Source organism: Erinaceus europaeus, chromosome 3 (assembly GCF_950295315.1).
Source record: "Erinaceus europaeus chromosome 3, mEriEur2.1, whole genome shotgun sequence".
Lineage (NCBI taxonomy): Eukaryota > Metazoa > Chordata > Mammalia > Eulipotyphla > Erinaceidae > Erinaceus > Erinaceus europaeus.
Genome location: NC_080164.1, coordinates 81,819,439 through 81,840,131, shown reverse-complemented (window position 1 = coordinate 81,840,131; position 20,693 = coordinate 81,819,439). Strand labels below are relative to the sequence as shown.

The 20,693-nt window shown below is 40.0% G+C and overlaps 1 non-coding gene across 1 annotated transcript; it reads left to right on the top strand.

Annotated features, from left to right (window-relative positions):
* The first annotated feature begins 1,669 nt into the window (after nucleotides 1–1,669).
* On the top strand, nucleotides 1,670–1,732 carry LOC132537958 (small nucleolar RNA SNORD37). The gene has a single exon (XR_009549359.1). It is a non-coding gene; the product is annotated as a small nucleolar RNA SNORD37 (small nucleolar RNA).
* The last annotated feature ends 18,961 nt before the right edge of the window (nucleotides 1,733–20,693 follow it).

Genomic DNA, 20,693 nt, shown 5'->3' with positions numbered 1-20,693 from the left:
TATGTTCACACGTATCCATAAATTAGGACAAAATTTATATCTGAAAACAAAAAATGCACAATAGTTGCAATGAGTCAGTATATGCAGAAAGCAAGTAGAAAGACCTAAAAAGACACCATCAAGGTCATAATGAAATACTGTCTACTTAGACTTAGATACCCTCCTCACCTACTTCCTATTATACTTCCCTCACTCACTCCAAAGCTAACATTATCAAAGTAAAGGCTACAAAAGCTGAATAAGGGCAAGAAACTGGCATACTTTATCTCTTTAATCACTATCAGGCCACCCCATCAGCTGGGGCCCTAATTGGAGAGTCCTGAGATTCCAAAACAGACAGGATGGGCCTAGACCTCAAATAAATTCCTCTCTTCATTGTTACTGGTTATCTCTATCAGAAACAACACAAAAGACTCCTTTGTGGGCCCCTGTAGAACCTTGCCTTCAACATGAATCGGCAATGGTAGAGAATGTTCCAACCTCCGAAAGGAGGCTAAACAACATATTCTATGTTCCACCTGAGGAAGATGGGTTCTGAAATTGGGGCAGCTTGGAACGTTCCTACTCATGACCACAGAATATGAGCTCAGATCTACAGGGATGCAGAGGTCATATAGGATCCTAAGTTGAATATGGGCCCCAGACCTGATCAGATCAAATCAATGATGTTTACAGTCCACAAGATTTATAATGACCCTGGGTCCATGCTCCCAGAGGGATAAAGAATAGAAAAGCTATCAGGGAAGGGGATATAGAATTCTGATGGTGGGAATTGTGTGGAGTTGTGCCCTTCTTATCCTATGATTTTTTCAGTGTTTCCTTTTTATAAATAAAAATTATTTTAAATTTTTTTAAATTAAAGGAAGAAAGAAAGAAGGAAAGAAAGAGGAGGGCCAGGCAGTGATACACAAGTTAATCACACATGTTACCATGTGAAAGGACAGAAGTTCAAGCCCCACTACCCACCTGCATGGGGGGATGCTTCATAAGCGGTGAAATAGGTTGCAGGTGTCTGTCTCTCTATCTATCATCTGTCTACCTATCTATCTATCATCTATCTATCTATCTTTGTCTCCACTCTCAGCTTCTCTCTACCCTATCAAGTATAATGGAAATAAATAAATAAATAAATAAATGGAAAAATGGCTGCTGAGGGCAGTGCATGAATAGTGCCAACACCAAGCCCCAATGATAACCCCAGAGGCAAAAAAAAATTTTTTAATTTAAAAAGGAAGGAAGGAAAATCAAGACCAAAAAAGAAAGAAAAAAAAGGAAAAGAAATGAAATGATAACAAAAGAGAAAAGAAGGAAAAAGTTAGTAGCCCTCAAGTTGTGACATGTTCTTAACAGCTTTGAATCCTTAAAAATACAATATCTGAAATTTTTTCTAAAAAAATTTCCTGAAAAACTCTCCAACTGTTTCCTTATAAAAAGAATCTTTGGAGGACCAGGTGGGGAGCATTTGGTTGAGCACACGCATTGCCATGCACAAGGATCTAGCTCCCCAACCTGAAGAGAAGACTGTAGGTGTCTTTCTCTCTTCCTCTATATCTCCCCCCCCCTCAATATTTCTAGGTTCTATCAAATAAAATAGAAAGAAAAAAGAGGGGAGAGATTTTCCAAACACCAAATTAAAAAGCTTCTGAAAAGAAAAAAAAAAAGTTTTCCCATCAAATAACAGAAATTTCTTCACTTTGACCTGATAGTAGGTGAAGAGAAATAGTGTCTGAGTGGGAGGAGAAAAACAGATTTTCCAAAATAACTTCTTTTTTTTTTGCCAGAGCACTAATCAACTCTGGTTTAAGGTGGTGCCAGCGGTTTGAACCTGAGACTTTGGAGCCTGGGGCATGAGAGGCTCTTTGCATAACTATCATGCTATCTACCCCCACCCTTTTTTTTTTAGTTATTTTTATTTATTTTTCTTGTTCTTCATTGGTGAGGGGAGTTAACAGTCAAAAATAAAATACAGTCATTGGCACATGTGTAAAATTTCTGTTTTCCACATAACAATCTAACCCTCCCCCTAGGCTCTCCTCTGCCATCATGTTACCCATTCCTCCAACTCCTGCCCCAGAGTCCTTTACTTTGATGCAATACTCAACTCCAGTGCAGTGTCTGCTTTGTGTTTTCCCTTCTGTCCTTATTTTTCAACTTCTATCCATAAGTGAGATCATCCCATATTCATCCTTCTCTTTCTGACTTACCTCACTTCACATGATTCCTCCAAGCTTCATACAAGATGGGCTAAAAACGGTGAAATCACCATTTTAATAGTATTGAGTAGTATTCCATTGTGTATATAGACCACAACTTGCTTAACCACTCATCTGTTGTTGGACACCTGGGTTGCTTCCAGGTTTTGGCTACTACAATTTGTGCTGCTATGAACTTAGGTGTACACAAACCTTTTGGGTGGTTGTGTTTGGTTCCTTAGACTGTATCCCCAGGAGAGGAATTGTAGAGTCATAGGGTATGTTCACTTCTAGCTTTCTGATAGTTCTCCAGACTGCTGTCCATAGGGGTTGGACCAATCAATCTATAGTCCCACCAGCAATGCAGGAAGGTTCCTTTGTCCCCACAACCTCTCCAGTATTTGTTGTTGCTGTTGTTTCTGATATATGACATTCTCACAAGAGTGAAATGATATCCTATTGTTGTTGTCTTTATTTGCATTTCTCTGACAATCAGAGAATGACTTGGAGCAGAGGCTTGAATCCATATCCTTGCCCATATTTTAAAGATGCTTATAAAATTCAGATGGAAAAGAGTTCTGCCAGTATTTTCCTTTAAGTATTTGATAGTTCCTGGTCTACCATCCAAGTTCATCTATTTGGACTTTACCTTTGTGTTCAGTGAAATATAGTGGTTCAGTTTCATTCTTCTGCATGTTTCAACCCAGTTTTACCATAAGATTCTTAAGTCTATGCACTGGATTATGAATATATGAGATGTTTTCACATTTGACTACTATGAATATGGCCAGTGTGACTATTCATGTACAAGCACTTAAATACCTAATTTCAGTTTTTTTGGCTGTGTTTCTAGAAGGAAGGTTTTCTTCCTTTCTTTCTTTAGATAAAGACAGGCAGGAAGAAAGATAGAGACAGAGGTGATAGAGATAGAGACCACAGCACAGAAACTCTCTTCAGTGTAGTAGGTACTGAACTCAACCCTTGAGCACATGGCAAAACAGCACACTATTCAAATAATCTATTTCATCAGCCTTACAAAGATCTTCTATTTCTTCGTAATTTGTAACCACTTGTGCCTTACTAGAAATTTGTTGCTTTCATTTGATTTATCTAATTTTAGCTTAAATATTATATATATATATATTCCTTGATAATCCTATTTTCAATAAGGTCAATTATATTTCTTAATTCATGCCAAGTTTAGTAACTTAATCTCTTTGTCTCCCTCTGTCTTTTATCTTTCTAATTTTATCTTTCTATCTCTGCTGGTTGAACAAAAGATTTCTTTTAAAGGGGTAACTTTTGTGTGCAATGTTTTTTTATATTGTTGCCCTAGTCTCTGCTTTATTAACCTTTATTAGATTTTTCACTCTATTTGCTTTAGGGATAGTCATTTAGTTTATTCTTTTTTATTTCCATGTCCTAAGGTGAAAAGTTATGTTATTTTCTGAAATATTTGTTTTTTAAAAAATAGGTGTGTATAGCAATACATTTCTTTCTAAGCAACAGTTTTCAGTAAGCTGAGGTAAGTTAAGTTTTCATTTTCTTTCATCTCAAAGTTCTTTCTAACTTCTTTTGTTTTCTTTAACTCATTGTTTTACCAGGAGTAGATCCATTAATTTCCATTCTTATGAGTTCATACTTCTTTCTGTTGTTAATTTCTAATTTCACTTCATGAAAGCTTGAGGGAACACATAATATGACTTCAGTTCTCATAAGTGAATTGAAAATCATTTTCTGATAAAGCATATCAACTATCCTGGACATTGTCCCCTGCTCACTTGAAATATATGTAGATTTTGTTTTTGTTGGGTGAAGTGTTAATAGATAATTAATTTACTTATCATGTGTTCTAGTTCCTTGATGTCCTATTTATGAATTATAGTTTATTAAAAGAGGGGTTTCTGCATTTCTATCTATTTTTCTAGAATTTTTGTTTATCTTTAAAGATTTTTTAACATAGGACAGAAAGAGAGAAGCAGAAAGAAAACCTGCCTTCACTTCCTTTCTAAGTTACACCTATATCTATTATTACTTCAGAGCATCTTTCCTTTTTCCTTCTTCTCTCTCAGATAAGAGAAACAGTACCTGACTTCCTCTGGTGTTTTCCAGATTTGTCTCCCTTTCAGTGACGGTATAAAAACAAGATTCCTAGTGACAGGTGTTTCAAGTCCTGGTGGAATTGGGGTTCAGAGACCTCTGGCCATCTTTTATCCTTTACCCCTCTGGGAGTATGGACCAGAATTCTTTATGGCATGTAGAAGGTAGGAGTTCTGGCTTCTGTAATTGCTTCTCTGCTGGAAATTGACACTGGCAGGTGGATCCATACCAACAGCCTGTTCTGTCTATCCCTAGTAAGGTAGGGCTCTTGGGAGGTGAGGTTCTAAGACACATTGGTGAGGTCATTTGCTCAAAGAGCTCAGGATGAAGCAGGTCTTTCTCTCTCCCTCTCTATTTCCCCTCCTCTCTCAATTTCTCTCTGTCCTATTCAATAATATGGCAGGGGGCAGAAGGCTGCCAGGAGCAGTGGATTCATAGTGCTGGCACTGAGGCTCAGCGATAACCCTGGAGGGAAAAAAAATAAAGAATAAAAAAATTAAATTAAACAGTGAGCCAAATAAATGATCAGGCAATTTTCCAAAGATACACATGGCTCATGGACATATGAAGAAATGCTTCACCTCTCTTATCATTAGACAAATACAAATTAAAACTACACGGAGATACCATCTCACATGGCCTACATCAACAAAACAAGAAATGACAGGTCAAAATCTGTGAGGCTGTCAAGAAAAAGAGACTCTGCTACAGTGATAGTGGGAATGCAAACGGTGCAGCACCTTTGGAAGATTGTATGGAGAGTCCTTTAATCAATAAATATGGAATAACCTTATGATACAACAACACCACTCTTAGGCATTTATCCGAAGGACATATGCAGTGCTATGTTTATATTTACATTATTCACAATCACCAGAAAGTTGAAGCTCCCATCAATGTGTCCTGGAACCCCAACTCCCCAGAGCCCTGCTCCATTAAGGAAAGAGACAGGCTAGGAGTATGGATCGACCTGCCAACGTCCATGTTCAGTGGAGAAGCAATTACTAAAGCCAGACCTGCCACCTTCTGCACTCCATAATGATCCTGGGTCCATGCTCCCAGAGAGATAAAAAATAGGAAAGCTTTCAAAGGGGGAGGCAGGTGAGATAGGGAGTTCTGATGGTGGGAACTGTGTAGAGTTGTACCCCTCTTATCCTATGGTCTTGTCAATATCCCCATTTTATAAATTAAAAAAAATTAAATGATAATAAATAAATAAAAGCGGAAGCTGCCTATATGCCCACAATCAAATGACTACCTAAAGAAGACATGGGATATATACTCCATGAAATACTACTCTGCAATCAAAAGAGGTGATATTGTGTGCTTTGGGACAAATAGGATGGAACTGAAGATGACTATGTTTAGCAAAACAAGTAACGAAATGAAAGGCACCTACCAGATGATTTCACTCATGTGTGGAATCTAGAGAACTTATACACAGAAATTTGCAAAAAAAAAATAAACAGAAGCAAGCAAGCTGTTTCTAAGATTTGTGAAAACTATTGCAGTGGTTAGATATCTTTGGGAGGTGGGAGGGTGGAAACACAGAACTTTAGTGGTGGATGCAGTATAGAACTGTACACTGGAGAGTTTGACAGTAGCGCAGCAGGTTAAGCGAACATGGCGCAAAGCGCAAGGACTGGGTAAGGATCCTGGTTCAAGCCCCCCGCTCCCCAGCTACAGGGGAGTCGCTTCACAGACAGTGAAGCAGGTCTGCAGGTGTCTATCTTTCTCTCCCCTGTCATCCCCTCCTCTCTCCATTTCTCTCTGTCCTGTCCAACAACGACAACAACAATAATAACAACAATAAAACAAGGGCAACAAAAGGAAATAAATATTTTTAAATATTTTTTATTATTATGTTTATTTACTAGATAGAGACAGCCAGAAATCGAAAGGGAAGGGGTGATAGAGAGGGAAAGACAGAGAGACACCTGCAACACTACTTCACCACTTGCAAAGCAATCCTCCTGCAGGTGGGGACTGGGGGCTCAAACCTGGGTCCTTTTTGCATTGTAACATGTGCACTCAACCAGGTGCGCCACCACCCAGCCCCAAATAGATATATATTTTTTTTAATATTTATTTATTTATTCCCTTTTGTTGCCCTTGTTGTTTTATTGTTGTAGTTGTTGTTGATCTCGTTGTTGTTGGATAGGACAGAGAGAAATGGAGAGAGGAGGGGAAGACAAAGAAGGGGAGAGAAAGACACCTGCAGTCCTGTTTCACCGCTTGTGAAGTGATTCCCCTGCAGGTGGGGAGCCGGGGGCTCGAACCAGGATCCTTACACTGGTCCTTGTGCTTAGCGCCACCTGCGCTTAACCCGCTGTGCTACCGCCTGACTCCCCAAATAGATATTTTTTAAAAGAGCTATACACTTTAACCTTACAATATTGTAACCCTCTGTTAATAAAAAAAAATTAATGGGGAAAAAGATAATGGATACCAAAGAACAATGGACAAGAGAAAAGGGGTTTAGGGGTTAATCTCAAAGCTAGTTGGTACCAAATAGCAATGTGGCCTTGGCAAGCCATTTGATTCCTTGGTTACACAATCCCTCAAAACATAATGTTTCCAATTAACTAACTTTTTTTAAGGGTTAGTTTTTTTCTGGAAATTTCTTCTTCCAATATTTATTGGATAGAGACAGAGAGAAATCAAGAGGGAAGGGAGATAGACAGAAAGAGATACACAGCACTGTTTCACCACTCACAATGTTTTCCCCCAGCATGTAGGGGCAGGGGGCTTGAACCCAGGTCCATGTTCACTCAACCAGGTGTGCCACCACCTCAGATAAAATCTCTAGGTTATCTTCCTGCTGAAAATTGGTGTTCGTATATATGTTTACTTTATAATGGCTAGAGAAGTCATCTGACTATTAATCAGTATTCAGTGTGTTAAAGGACTCTGCTGTTGAGTGCATGTCAGCAACAATTTAGTGTCATGCTGATGGTTTAAAGTTACATTTATTTATTGTTTTGGGGGATATTAATGGTTGATAGTAGGTACAGTTGTTGGTACACTGTAAAATTTCATGATTTTCTGCAAAACACTCTCACCCCCATCCTATGTCCTCCTAGGATGCATCAAGACATACACCCCAGCCCCATCCCTTACTTTGGTGCAATCCAGTCCAAGTTCTGTTTTGTGTTTCCTCTTTCTATTTTTATTTATCAACTTCTGTCTATAAGTGAGATCATCCCATACTGATCTTTCTCTTTCTGAGAAAATGGCTTATACAGTTGCCTTTTTTTTTAATTTTTATTTATAAAAAGGAAACATTGACAAAAACATAGGATAAAAGGGGTACAACTCCACACGATTCCCACCACCCGATCTCCATATCCCATCCCCTCCCCTGATAGCTTTCCTATTCTTTATCCCTATGGGAGTATGGACCCAAGGTCATTATGCGGTGCAGAAGGTGGAAGGTCTGGCTTCTGTAAGTGCTTCCAGCTGAACATGGGCATTGGCAGGTTGATCCATATTCCCAGCCTGTCTCTCTCTTTCCTTAGCGGGGCAGGGCTCTGGGGAAGCGGGGCTCCAGGACACATTGATGGGGTCGTCTGCCCAGGGAGGTCTCGTTGGCATCATGGTAGCATCTGGAACCTCATGGCTGAAAAAAGAGTTAACAAATAAAGCCAGACAAATTGTTGACTAATCATGAACCTAAAGGCTGGAATATTGCAGATGAAGATTTGGGGGTCTCTGTTTTGAAGATAGCTAGTAGGCCTACTTTATTTTAGTTATATTCTGAAACACTCATGACCATACTAGTGTTTTCCTGAGGTTGACCACTGATATGCAGTTGGACCCCAGTTACTGTCTGGGGAGATGATTGTCATGGCTGGATAAAGGGCTATAAAACTGATCAGTGAAGAGGGAATCTCCCAAATATGGGGAAGGTGTATAAATATTGTAAACCCCATCAGTCTGATCTGGGGCCCATATTCAGCTTATGGGAGCCTATGTAACCTTTACATCCCTGTAGGTCTGAGCTCACATTCTGTGGCCATGAGTAGGGCCATTCCAAGCTGCCCCAATTTCAGGACCCATCTTCCTCAGGTGGTACATTTCACAAGTGGTGGATCAGTGCTACAGATGTTCCTCCTTCTTTGTCTCTCTTTTCCTTTTTACCTCTCTCTGTTCTCTTCCTCTATCAAAGAAAAAAAAAAAAAAAAGAGGTGCCGGGCAGTGGCTCACCTGGTTGAGCGCACATGTTGCAATGCACAAGGACCCAAGTTTGAGCCCCTGGGCCCCACCTGCGGAGGGAAAGCTTTGCAAGTAGAGAAGCAGCGCTGTGGGTGTCTCTCTGTCTCTCATTTTTTCTATCGCCACCTTCCCTCTCTACTTCTGGCTGTCTTTATCCAATAAATAAAGATTTAAAAATATTAAAAATTAGGAAAAGAAAGGAGAAAGAATAAGGAAGGCAAAAAATAACCACAGGAACCATGTAATCCCTGTGCAGACACTGAGTCCCAGCAATAACTCTAGTGGCAGGGGAAAATGAAGGAAGAAAGGAAGGAAGGGGGAAGGAAAAAAGGAAGGTAAGGAGAAAGAAAGGGAGAAAACAAAGAGTAAATAAATAAATTTGATGGTAATTTATGGGAGTTTTGTGTGTCTGTTTTTGTTGTTGTTGTCGTTGTTGTTCAGTTGTGAATGGGATTGGGTCATGAGCAATGGCCAAAATTTGGAAACAGCCTAATGTCCATTCACAGATAACTGGACAAAGAAGCTATGGGTTACAAAGCATTTGTCACTAGGAATCTTGTTTTTATACCATCAATGAAAGGTAAGGAAATCTGGAAAACACCAGATTTCTTTCATCTAGGAGAGGACAGGGGAAAAAAAAAACACTAGGAAGTAGGTATAGTGGTGACTCAGAAAGGAAGTGAAGCAGGGCCAGGCGCCAACCCCCCCCAGCTCCCCACCTGTAGGGGGGGTCGAAGTGTCACAGGCGCTGAGTCTGCGGGTGTGTCTATCTTTCTCTCCCCCTCTGTCTTCCCCTCCTCTCTCCATTTCTCTCTGTCCTATCCAGCAACAACAACAGCAATAACAACATTAATAATAATAACACCAACGATAAACAACAAGGGTAACAAAAGAGAAAAAATGGCCTCCAGGAGCAGTGAATTCATAGTGCAGGCACAGAGCCCTAGCAATAACTCTGGAGGCAAGAAAAAAAAAAAAGGAAAGAAGGAAGGAAGGAAGGAAGGAAGGAAGGAAGGAAGGAAGGAAGGAAGGAAGGGAAGGTAGGACCATTAAAAAAATGGGGGGGAATACATAAATACATACACAGATATAAATAGATAGTTATATAATCAACCTATCTCAGTGACCTTGGGAGAACTACTGCAGTTTCCAATGGAGGGGATGAGACATAGAACTCTGGTGGTGGGAACCATATGGAATTATTATCTTATAATTTTGTAAATAAGTATTAAATCACTAATTCAAAAAAAGTTGTAAGATATATATATTTATACTACTCTTCAATTAAAAAATGAAGTTGAATAATCTGGGACAAATGGATGGAACTGGAAATCATAATGTCAAGTGCCATAAGTAAATAGGTGAAGGACAACTACTGGATGGTTTGACTCAAATGTGGAATTTAGAGAACTAGAGCAAATGAACTTTCAAAAAAAGTGCTAACCAAACTGTCTCTTGGACTTTGTGAGAACTACGGTGGTTATGGGGAAGGCACTGAACTTTGGTGGAGAGCATGGAGACTTGTATATACCAGTGTAGGTGTGGAGTCACACCCCTGAAATCTTACAATTTTGTTAAGTGCAGCTAAGTTATTAATTAAAAATTAAACCAGAGACTGGGTGGTGGTGCATCTTGGTAGAGCACACAGTGCACGGGGACCCAGCTTGAAGGCCTTGGTCCCCACTGCAAGTGGAAAGCTTTTATGAGTGGTGAAGCAAGGCTGCAGGTATCTCTAGCTCCCCTTCTTCTCTCAATTACTCTGTTTCTATCCTAAATAAACAAAATTTTAAAAATGAAAAAGAAACTAATCACATGCTATTCTATTATCACATTATGCTTCTTCAATTTCATAAATTTTTATAAAGGGGTGGGGGAGTGATGGTATGACCCAGAATTACAGAGGACAGCACCATGGTGGAAACAGTAAGTACTAAAGTAATTATTACAGGGGTCAGGGGATTAGTGCACCCAGTAGAGTACCATTACCATGCGTTTACCATTACACATTACCGTGCATAACCATCTGGGTTCAAGGACCCAGTCCCCAACTGTGAGGGAAAGCTTCACAAGCAGTGGAACAGTGCTGCAGATATTATAGATAGATGATTGATAGATAGATAGATAGATAGATAGATAGATAGATAGATAGATAGATAGATAGATAGATATAACATAGCTATAGACTTTTCTGCCCCCTTTCCTCTTTATTTTTCTGTCTCTAGGAAGAAAGGAGAGAGCAAGAGAGGGAGGGAAAGACTACCAGGAGCAGTGGATTAATAGTGCAGACACCAAGCTCCAGAAATAACTCTGGTAGCAATAAAAGAATAAAGATAAAAATAATTTTTAAATAAAATTAAAATGGATTGCATCTACACCAATTGTCTACCTGAAAGAATATTATTTGGATGTTTTTTAATAATCCCTTAGCACCCTATTATTCTCTTGTTAAGATTTTATTTACAATGTTACTGAAAGTACCCTGGAAATAGTCTTATATAGACTAAGCCTTGACATTAAGAACATTGGCATAAAAATTGTATCAGTTCAAAGATTCCTGTTTCTATATTACCCTTGCTCAATACAGTTTTACTTTACTTGGCAAAGCCGTCCTTCTTCATTAGCTTGTTGTCCACAGGCTTTGAGGTTAAATGCAATTACCTAAAAGGAATCAATAACATAGCTAAGACAGTTCAGGCCATGCTGATTCCTAAAATAACTCTCTCTCTCTCTCTCTCTCTCTCTCTCTCTCTCTCTTTCTCTCTCTCTCCCTCCAACATCTAGTCAGGTTTGAAGAATATTTTAAGAGGCCCTAAATCAGATTAAGTGTTGGCTTTCAGGTCTCAGTATCTCGGAACGCTGCCAGATAGCAATCTCTGCGATTGAATCATTCTGTATTACGAGAGCCTGTTCTGATGATGTCCAAATGACTCATGGCTCCTAATCCTCTTAAAAAGCGCCAGGAGACCTGCGCTGTTAATTACATTATAGGACAGAGTGAAGGGGTCTCTCCTGGAAATGGATCCAAACTGAACATCTCAGACCTGGGTCTGCTGAGTCATTTGAGAAAACAGGCTTGTCTTCATAAGCAAGGCATCTTCCTTCCATGGCACCAGGCATATGAGCTTTTCTCTTTGCATGTTTATCTCTAACAAAGGAACTGGCCGATGTGGCCAGAGTAATCAGATGTGCCTTTTTCTTGTCTGATTCATGTTGCGCTGGAAAAACAGTTATGTCAGAGAGTGGCTGCTGGTAGCCAAAAGGGAATACTGGGTATGGATTTTATTCTGAAAGGAACTATAGAAAACGCTAGTTTCCTCTGAGTTCGAATGACAAATCTCACAGACAGGTGGCTGCAGACAAAACTTGTTTGAAGGAAGGATATTTTGTTATGCCTTAACCAAAATCAGTCCACATTAATCAAGCACTGTCTGACTTCTTTGTTCTTAAAGGAACGAAACCAAGACATCATTTTGTCAGAACACCCAGCACTTTCTCTGCCAGGAAACCTCTTCCACTGCTCATTTTACACATCTGCTTGGGTGAAACATGTTTCTTTGCTCAGACAAAGGGATCAGGTGATAGCAACCTAAGGGACAGACCTGTTGCTGGCTTGTACCGATAATTGCATTTCATTCATTCCCCCAATTAATTACTCAAAGTGTGTTTGGGTCATTATTTGAGAGGGTTTTAACTACTTAGAATATTGTCATCTTGGGCTGGGGAGATAGCATAATGGCTATGTAAAAGATTCTCATGCCTGAGACCTTGAGATCCCAGATTCAATCTCCAGCACCACTATAACTGAGATTTCAGTAGTGTTTTGGTCTCACTCTCTATATCTTTCTCTCTTTTTCACTAAAAAATAAACTAATTAACAACTAATTAATTAATTAAACATTTTTAAACATCTTACTATCTATTTTTGGATAGAGAAGCTTCCCACCTATAGGAGGGAAGCTTCATAAGCTGTGAAGCAGGTCTGTGGGTCTCTCTTTCACACACACACTTGTGTTCTTGATCTCTCCTTGTCTCTCTCCTTTTAACTTTTCTTTGCATATATCAAAAATAAATAAATACTTTTAAAATAAATAAATAACAATATTTTTAAAACTCCCTATGCAGATCACTCCCTTAAGATTTCAATACTCCAGTCAACAATATTTATATACTTTTCCCATATGTGGGAGCTACTCTTCTCCCTGATCCAACTTTCTAAGCCCTTTTTCCAGCCATGACATTATCTCCCCAGACAATAAATTGGATACACCTACATATCAGAGGTCAGGCTCAGGAAAAACTAATAAAGTCATGGACTCTTTGGAATATACCTAAAATAGACCTACTATTTCCAAAATGGAGACCCCAAATCTTCATCTGCAATATTCCAGCCTTTAGGTTCATGATTAGAATTTACATGACTTTATATGTTAACTCTTTTTCAGCCACCAGGTTCCAGATGCTACCATGATGCCAACTGGACTTCCCTGGACAGATGACCCCATCAATGTGTCCTGGAGCCCTGCTTCCCCAGAGCCCTGCCCCACTAGGGAAAGAGAGAGACAGGCTGGGAATATGGATCGACCTGCCAATGACCATGTTTAGCAGGGAAGCAATTACATACAAAAGCCAGACCTTTCACCTTCTGGATCCCATAATGACCTTGGGTCCATACTCCCAGAGGATCAAAGAACAGGAAAGCTATCAGGGGAGGGGATGTGATAAGGAGCTCTGATGGTGGGAATTGTACTCCTCTTATCCTATGGTCTTGTCAGTGTTTTCATTTTAAAAATAAATAAATTTTTTAAAAAATATTCTAGTATTCACAGGTGGCATTATTTATAACCCAAACCACCCACCCACTCCACTGACTAACACCAGCCAAGCCCCAAGGAGATAATGCTCTCCTTTTGCATGCCCTGTGGAAGGATTGCATATAGGCTATTTCTGTCATCAGAGAGACAAACACCATTCCAGAGTACAGGAATGGTTTGAACAGAGCAAGACAACAAAGAAAACCTTTAACTTACCAAATCTTTCTTTGTGACATGAGATTAAACTGTCTCTAGCTCTACCATGTCCCAGGAACTTACTTAACATGATTTCTTCAAGTTCCATCCAAGATGGGCTGAAAACGGTGAAATCACCATTTTTAATATCTGAGTAGTACTCCATTGTGTATATAGAACACAACTTGCTCAGCCACTCATCTGTTGTTAGACACTTGGGTACCTGTGTAGCTTCCAGGTTTTGGCTGCTACAATTGTACTGCTATGAACACAGGCATACACGAATCTTCTTGGATGGGTGTGTTTGACTCCTTAGGATATAACCCCAGGAGAAGAATTACAGGGTCATAGGGTAAGTCCATGTCTAGCCTTCTAAGAGTTCTCCAGACTGCTCTCCACAGATGTTGGACCAATTTACATTCCCACCAGCAGTGCAAGAGAGTTCCTTTGTCCCCACAGTCTCTCCAGCCTTTCTTGCTACTACCTTTTCTTTTTTTTTTTTTTCTTGCTACTACCTTTTCTGATGTATGACATTCTCACAGGGGTGAAGTGGTGAGCTCTTTATATATTTTGGTTCTTGTCTGATGTATGGCATGTAAAGATATTCTCCCATTCTGTGATGGATCTCTTTGTTTAGGTCGTGGTTTCTTTTGCTGTGCAAAAGCTTTTTAATTTGATGCACTCCCACTGGTTTATTTTTATTTAGTCTTCCTTGCAATTGGATTCTTATCATTGAAGATTCTATAAAATTTATGCAGAAAAGAGTTCTGCCAATATTTTTCTCTAAGTATTTGACAGTTTCTGGTCTAACAACCAAGTCCTCAATCCACTTGGAATTTACTTTTGTGTTTGGTGAAATATAGTGGCTCAGTTTCACTCTTCTGCATATTTTAACCCAATTTTTCCAACACCATTGGTTGAAGACTCTCCTTTCCCCATTTAATAGTCTAGGCACCTTTGTCAAAGATTAGATGCCCATGGGGGGGAGGTGGTTTCTGGGCTCTCAATTCTATTCCACTGGTCAGTGTGTCTATTTTGCTCCAGTACCAAGCAGTTTTGATGACAATGGCCTTATAATACAATTTGAGATCTGGGAGTGTGATGTCTCCATTTCTGTTCTTCTGTTCAATTCTAGGTATTACCTAGTTCCAGATAAACATTTGTAGCTTTTGTTTTCGTCTTCCTCTTCCTTTTTTTTTCCCCCTCTAATGTTATCATTGGGGCTCTGTTCCAGGACTATAAGTCCAGTACTCCTGAAGGCTATTTTTTCCATTTTATAGAGAGGGCAGAAAGGAATTGAGAGTGGAGGGTAAGATAGAGAGCGGGAGATAAAGATAGGCAACTGTAGACCTGCTTCACCACTTGTGAAGTGACCCCTCTGCAGGTGGGGATCTGAAGGCTAGAACCAGGATCCTTCAGCAGGTCCTTGTGTGGACCCTTGCACTTCGTACTATGTGACCTTAACCAGGTGCACTACTTCCCAGCCCCTATTCTATTCTCAAAAACAACTGGGTGGGACATTGATGAGGATTGCATTAAACTTGTATATGGCTCTGGGTAGTATGTTCATTTTAATGATGTTAATTCTTTCAACCCCTGAACATGAAATATCTTTCCATTTCTTTGTGTCTTTCTCTATTTCCTTGAGTAGTGGCTCATAATTTTCAATATACAAGTCTTTCACTTCCTTGGTTGGGTTTATTCCTAGATATTTTATTGTTTCTGTTGCTGTTGTTAAAAAGAATTGATTTCTGGATTTCATCTTCTTCTTACTTAGTGTTAAAGGAATGCCACTGACTTTTGTATGTTAATTTTGTAGCCTGACACCTTACTGCATTGCCTGATGATTTCCAAAAGCTTCTTGCTGGATTCTTTAGGTTTTCCTGTGTATACTATCATGTCATCTGCAAATAGGGAGAGTTTGACTTTTTCTCTTCTAATCTGTATCCCTTTAATTCCTTGTTACTGCCTGATTGCTATGGCTAGAACTTCCAACACTATTCTGAAAAGTAATGGTGATAGTGGGCAGCCCTATATAGTACCTGATTTGAGGAGGAATGCTTCCAGTTTTTCACCATTGAGTATGATGTTGGCTATAGGCCTGCTGTATATGGACTCCACTATATTAAGGAATGTTCCTTCTATTCTCCCATTTTTTGTAATGTTTTGATCATGAAGGGATGTTGGATTTTGTTAAAAGCTTTCTCTGCATCTATTGGTATGACCACGTGGTTTTTTGGTCTTGCTTTTATTGATGTGGTGGATCACATTGATTGACTTACATATATTGAACCAGCCTTGCACCCCTGGGGTAAACCCCACTTGGTCATGATGAACAATCTTTTTAATATACTGCTGTATCTGGTTGTCTAGAATTTTGTTCAATATTTTAGCATCTATGTTCATCAGAGATATCGGTCTTTAGTTTTATTTTTTGTTGTGTCCCTGTCTACTTTTGGTATTAGAGTGATGTTGGCTTCATAGAAGCTGGATGGGAGTATTGCTGTGTCTTCAATATCCTGGAAGAATTTTAAAAGTAGAGGTATTAACTCTTCCTTGAGGACTCTATAGAATTCATTTGTAAACCCATCTGGTTCGGGACTTTTATTCTTAGGAAGGTTTTTGATAACTGTTTCAATTTCTTTGACTATGATTGGCCTGTTTATATTTTCTTGGTCCTCTTTGTTTAATTTTGGAAGCTTGTAGGTATCTTGGAACTTGTCTATTTCTTCCAATTTCTCTAGTTTGGTGGTACACAGTTATTCATAGTGCATATTGTTTTCTTTAATCTATGCCCCCTGCTCCAGTCCCCAACGTCCTTGGTCCAAATCCTGGAACAGAATTGTCTTCTGATAAATTGACCTTAATTAATTCAGTATATGGACTCAGCTAAATGAAAAGAGCATTTAGTTGCCAGCAAATCCATTTAGAGATTTAAAAATATTAACCATGTTCTAAATATGGTGGGGACTGCATATTTAATCAGAATGATAAAGTTAGCTCACAGAACTGTGATCAGGGTCAACTGCAGTCATCTCTGTAGTACAAAATGCAATTTAATACAAAAGGAAAAACACTAAGGCATCTATCATTCCATGTGCTGCCTTCCCCATAGTGGAGGGAAACACTTTTTCCATCACATAGATTGAAAGTTAATCCCTACAGGAACTTTCTGACAATATACACCACCCCTCTTGGCAGGGCCTAGCTAAGCTGCACACTTAGTGAACTTGATTGAAGTGTTTCCTTCGTCTGCATTTCCTTTTTCAAGCATAACAAATAGAGAAATTCATTTTGGGATCAAAACATAACATTTCAATGCCAGATGTAATGCTATCATTGTCTATAACTGTCAAGACAGACATTGATGGGCTAGCAGGCCATCTTGTTAAGAAATCTTGGTCTCAGTGGTGTGGAACTTACAAGCAATTTAGTCAAACTGGCCCCAGTTCCATCTAATATCAGGAAAACATTTCAAAATAATGCATATGCATTAGAGGTAGTTTTTATTTATGAGGTCAGGTCCTTGAATTCATTAACTATGGACAGTCATTGGGTTTCACACAGATACACACACTTTTACCAGTAAATTTATAGAAATATAAGATTGTTACTAGCAAGATTCCTTACTCCATAATTTAAGTAACTGTATAGAATATACTCTACCATTGAAATTTTACATTTGAAATATAAATTATTTCATCATTATAAAATTTATGGCGATCCTATAGACTTTTTAACTTTTTATTTCATGTGTAGCTGTTATAATAAAAGTCAAGTAAGATTTTCCCTTTATAATATGCATAGGCTATTTTTTCCCCAAAGGCAATAAATCAGGTAAATAGGGAATGCCATTTCAAGCTAGTTACTACTCATACTTTAGTAGCAATGTGAGTATTATTTGTGTTTCCAATTAGCAGCACTGAAAGAATATTCATTCATTCACTACAAACCTCTTTCCTTATGGGGATTGTGGACTGACCATTTATTGGAGGATTGATGTTTTACAGTCGACAGTAAATACAGTTGTTTGTATATGCGTAACATTTCCCAGTTTTCCACATAAAAATACAACCCCCACTAGGTCCTCTGCCATCGTGTTCCAGGACCTGAACCCACCCCCTCCCCCCCACCTACCCACCCACCCCAGAATCTTTTACTCTGGAGCAATACACCAATTCCGATCCATGTTCCTGGGCAGTATTATATATTAGGTAACACTTGGTTTCAAAATCCCTCTGGGAGAGAGATTTTCTTGGACTATTCTTACTGTTTTGTTTTAGATTATATACATTGGTGTGGGGGGGGGAGACTGATCATACACCAAAGTTTCCTTCAATGGGCCGGGCTCGAACCTGGGTCACACACATGGCAAAAAAAAGCCCTACCTAAGTGAGCTAGTTCATCAGCACAAGGGAGGCTTTTCTTTCTATCTGCATTGCAGAAGCACTCCCAGGCTTCTTCCATTATTCCAAATGGGAAAGGACAGAACTCACTATGCTGAATAAGCAATGTGATATGTTTTCCAAACACACTAACATGTCCCTGTCCTTCACTCTTTCTTACATGCACTTAAACACAGAAGACACAGATTGCCACAGTGGGGCCCATTCTCCCTGCTGAGAGCAAACCAAAGAGTTTAAATAGGCTTCCTGCTGCATCTCTTCGCAGAACTTCTTGGGATTTTAACACCCAATTGAGAAAAGAGACTTTTAATTTGGGGAGATAAGCAAAAAAGCATTGTACTTAGCAGGCAAGATTTTAAGACTCTTCATGAAATATCTCATTTCTTTCTAACAGTTACCTTATTAAGTAGATGCATAATGGCACCTAGATGAGAAAACTCAGGCAGAAATATCTGCCCCAGCTCACAGAAAGTAGTTCTGAAGTCACAAATGAGACAATTAAAAATCACTTCAAGGGGAGTCGGGTGGTAACGCAGCAGGTTAAGCGCACATGGCGCGAAGCACAAGGACTGGCCTAAGGATCCCGGTTCGAGCCCTTGACTCCCTACCTGTAGAAGAGTCTTCACAAGCGGTGAAGCAGGTCTGCAGGTGTTTATCTTTCTCTCCCCCTCTCTGTCTTCCCCTCCTCTCACCATTTTTCTCTGTCCTATCCAACAACGACGACATCAATAACAACAACAATAATAACTACAACAATAAAAAGAAGAAAAATCAAGCCAACATTTAATGCATCCAACATGTATATAACAGCTAACATTATTAACTAGGAAAAAATATGACAGGCCAAGTTGTGGTGCAGCTGGTTGAGCACACATATTACAATGCATAAGGACCTGGGTTCAAGCACCCATCCCCACCTGCAGGGGTGAAGCTTTATATGCACTGAAGCAGGTCTGCGAATGTCTTTCTTTTTCTCTCTCTCTTTATCTTCCCCTCCTCTCTCAATTTCTCTGACTCTATCCAATAAGAAATTAAATTAAAAAGAAACCATATGACCAAAGTATCTTTTTTTTCCCCTCCAGTGTTATTGTTGGGGCTCAGTGCAGGCAATACAAACCCACTGCTCCTGGTGACCATTTTTCCCATTTTATTGGATATGACAGAACGAAATTGAGAAAGGAAGGGTGATAGAAAGGGAAGGAGAAGGGGTTGGGCGGTGGCACACCAGGTTAAGTGCACATAGTATGAAGTGCAGGGACCCACAATGATCCAGATTTGAGCTCCCAGCTCCCCACCTGCAGGGGGCAGGCAGCGGAGGTGAAACAGGTCTTCAGGTGTCTGTCTTCCTCTCCTCTCTTAGTTTCTCTCTGTTCTATCCAATAAAGTGGAGGAAAATGGCCACCAGGAGCAGTGGTTTCATAGTGCAAATACAGAGCCCCAGTAATAACCCTGGAGACGAGAGAGACTGAGAGAGAGAGAGAGGGAGGGAGAGGGACAGGGAGAGGGGCAGGGAGAGGGAGAGAGAGAGAGACTGCTGGGCTCTCTGCCTCCCTGGCCACTGGCGAGGGAGACTGGAGTGGCCCCTGAGAATTCTAGGGGGGCCCTAGTGACAAGGGCAAAGTGCGAGGAGAGGAAGAAAACACATAACCAGCTCTGGAAGAAGCCTCATGGACAACTTGTTCATTGGGGGATACAAGCAAGTAGATATACCCAAAAGGTTTGAGAGAGGTTAAGATAATCATTAAGCCATGCACACAATGCAGAGTTAAATCTTGACCTGTCAGGTGTTTGATCTTAGCTGGTAAGTTACCATATAGGATCCGGTCATGAGCTCACAGTGCATAAGTAGGCCTTCTTCTCTAAAGGTGGATTACAAGCACCTTTGGGGTGGGGGGAGGCAGTAGAACAAAGCCAAGATATTTACGGTGGGTTTCAGGTTGCCTATACACAATAATTTATGGCTCTTGTTCAAAGGGAATGGGGGAGCTTGGACAGGAAGGTACCCTGTCCGGAAAAGCCCATCCATTATAAGTTCATGAGGTCAGGAAGACCAGCCTACCTTCACTCAGAGAGGGGGCTCAGGGTCAAACCGCTCAGACTCTCATGGAAATAATGACTTGGACTTCCCAGACAGTGGGCCCTTTCCCCACAAGAGATGTGCAGCCCTGTTTCACCACTCATGAAGTGTCCCCATTACAAATGGGGAGTCAGGTCTCCAACCCAAATTCTTGCATGGGTCCTTCTGCGTAGTACTGTGTGCATTTAACCCAGTGCACCACCACCCACCCACCATAACCAAAGAATCTTTATTTCTCTTAAGCCATTCATTTTTTTTAAATAACACTAAGAAGAAAACACCCAATATTTTCACCAAAAAAAAAGATAATATAGGTCAGAGAGTCCTGGGATTCCCACACAGACATGGTGGGCCTAGACTTCTAATAGATCCCTCTCACCACTGTCATTGCTCATCTCTATCAGGAACAACATAATGGACCCCTTCTTTGTCGGCCCCTATAGGACCTGGCCCTCAGTGTAGATCAACAACGATAGGGAATGTTCCATTCTCTGAAGGGAGGTTGGATAACATACTCTACCTATCACCTGAGGATGATGGGTCCTAAAATTAGTGCAGCCTGGAATGTTCCTAGCCATGACCACAGAATGCCAGCTCAGACCTACAGGGATGCAGAGGTAACATAGTCTCCTGTGCTGACGATGGGCCCCAGATCAAATCGATGGGGTTTACAGTCAACAACATTTATGTACTTTTC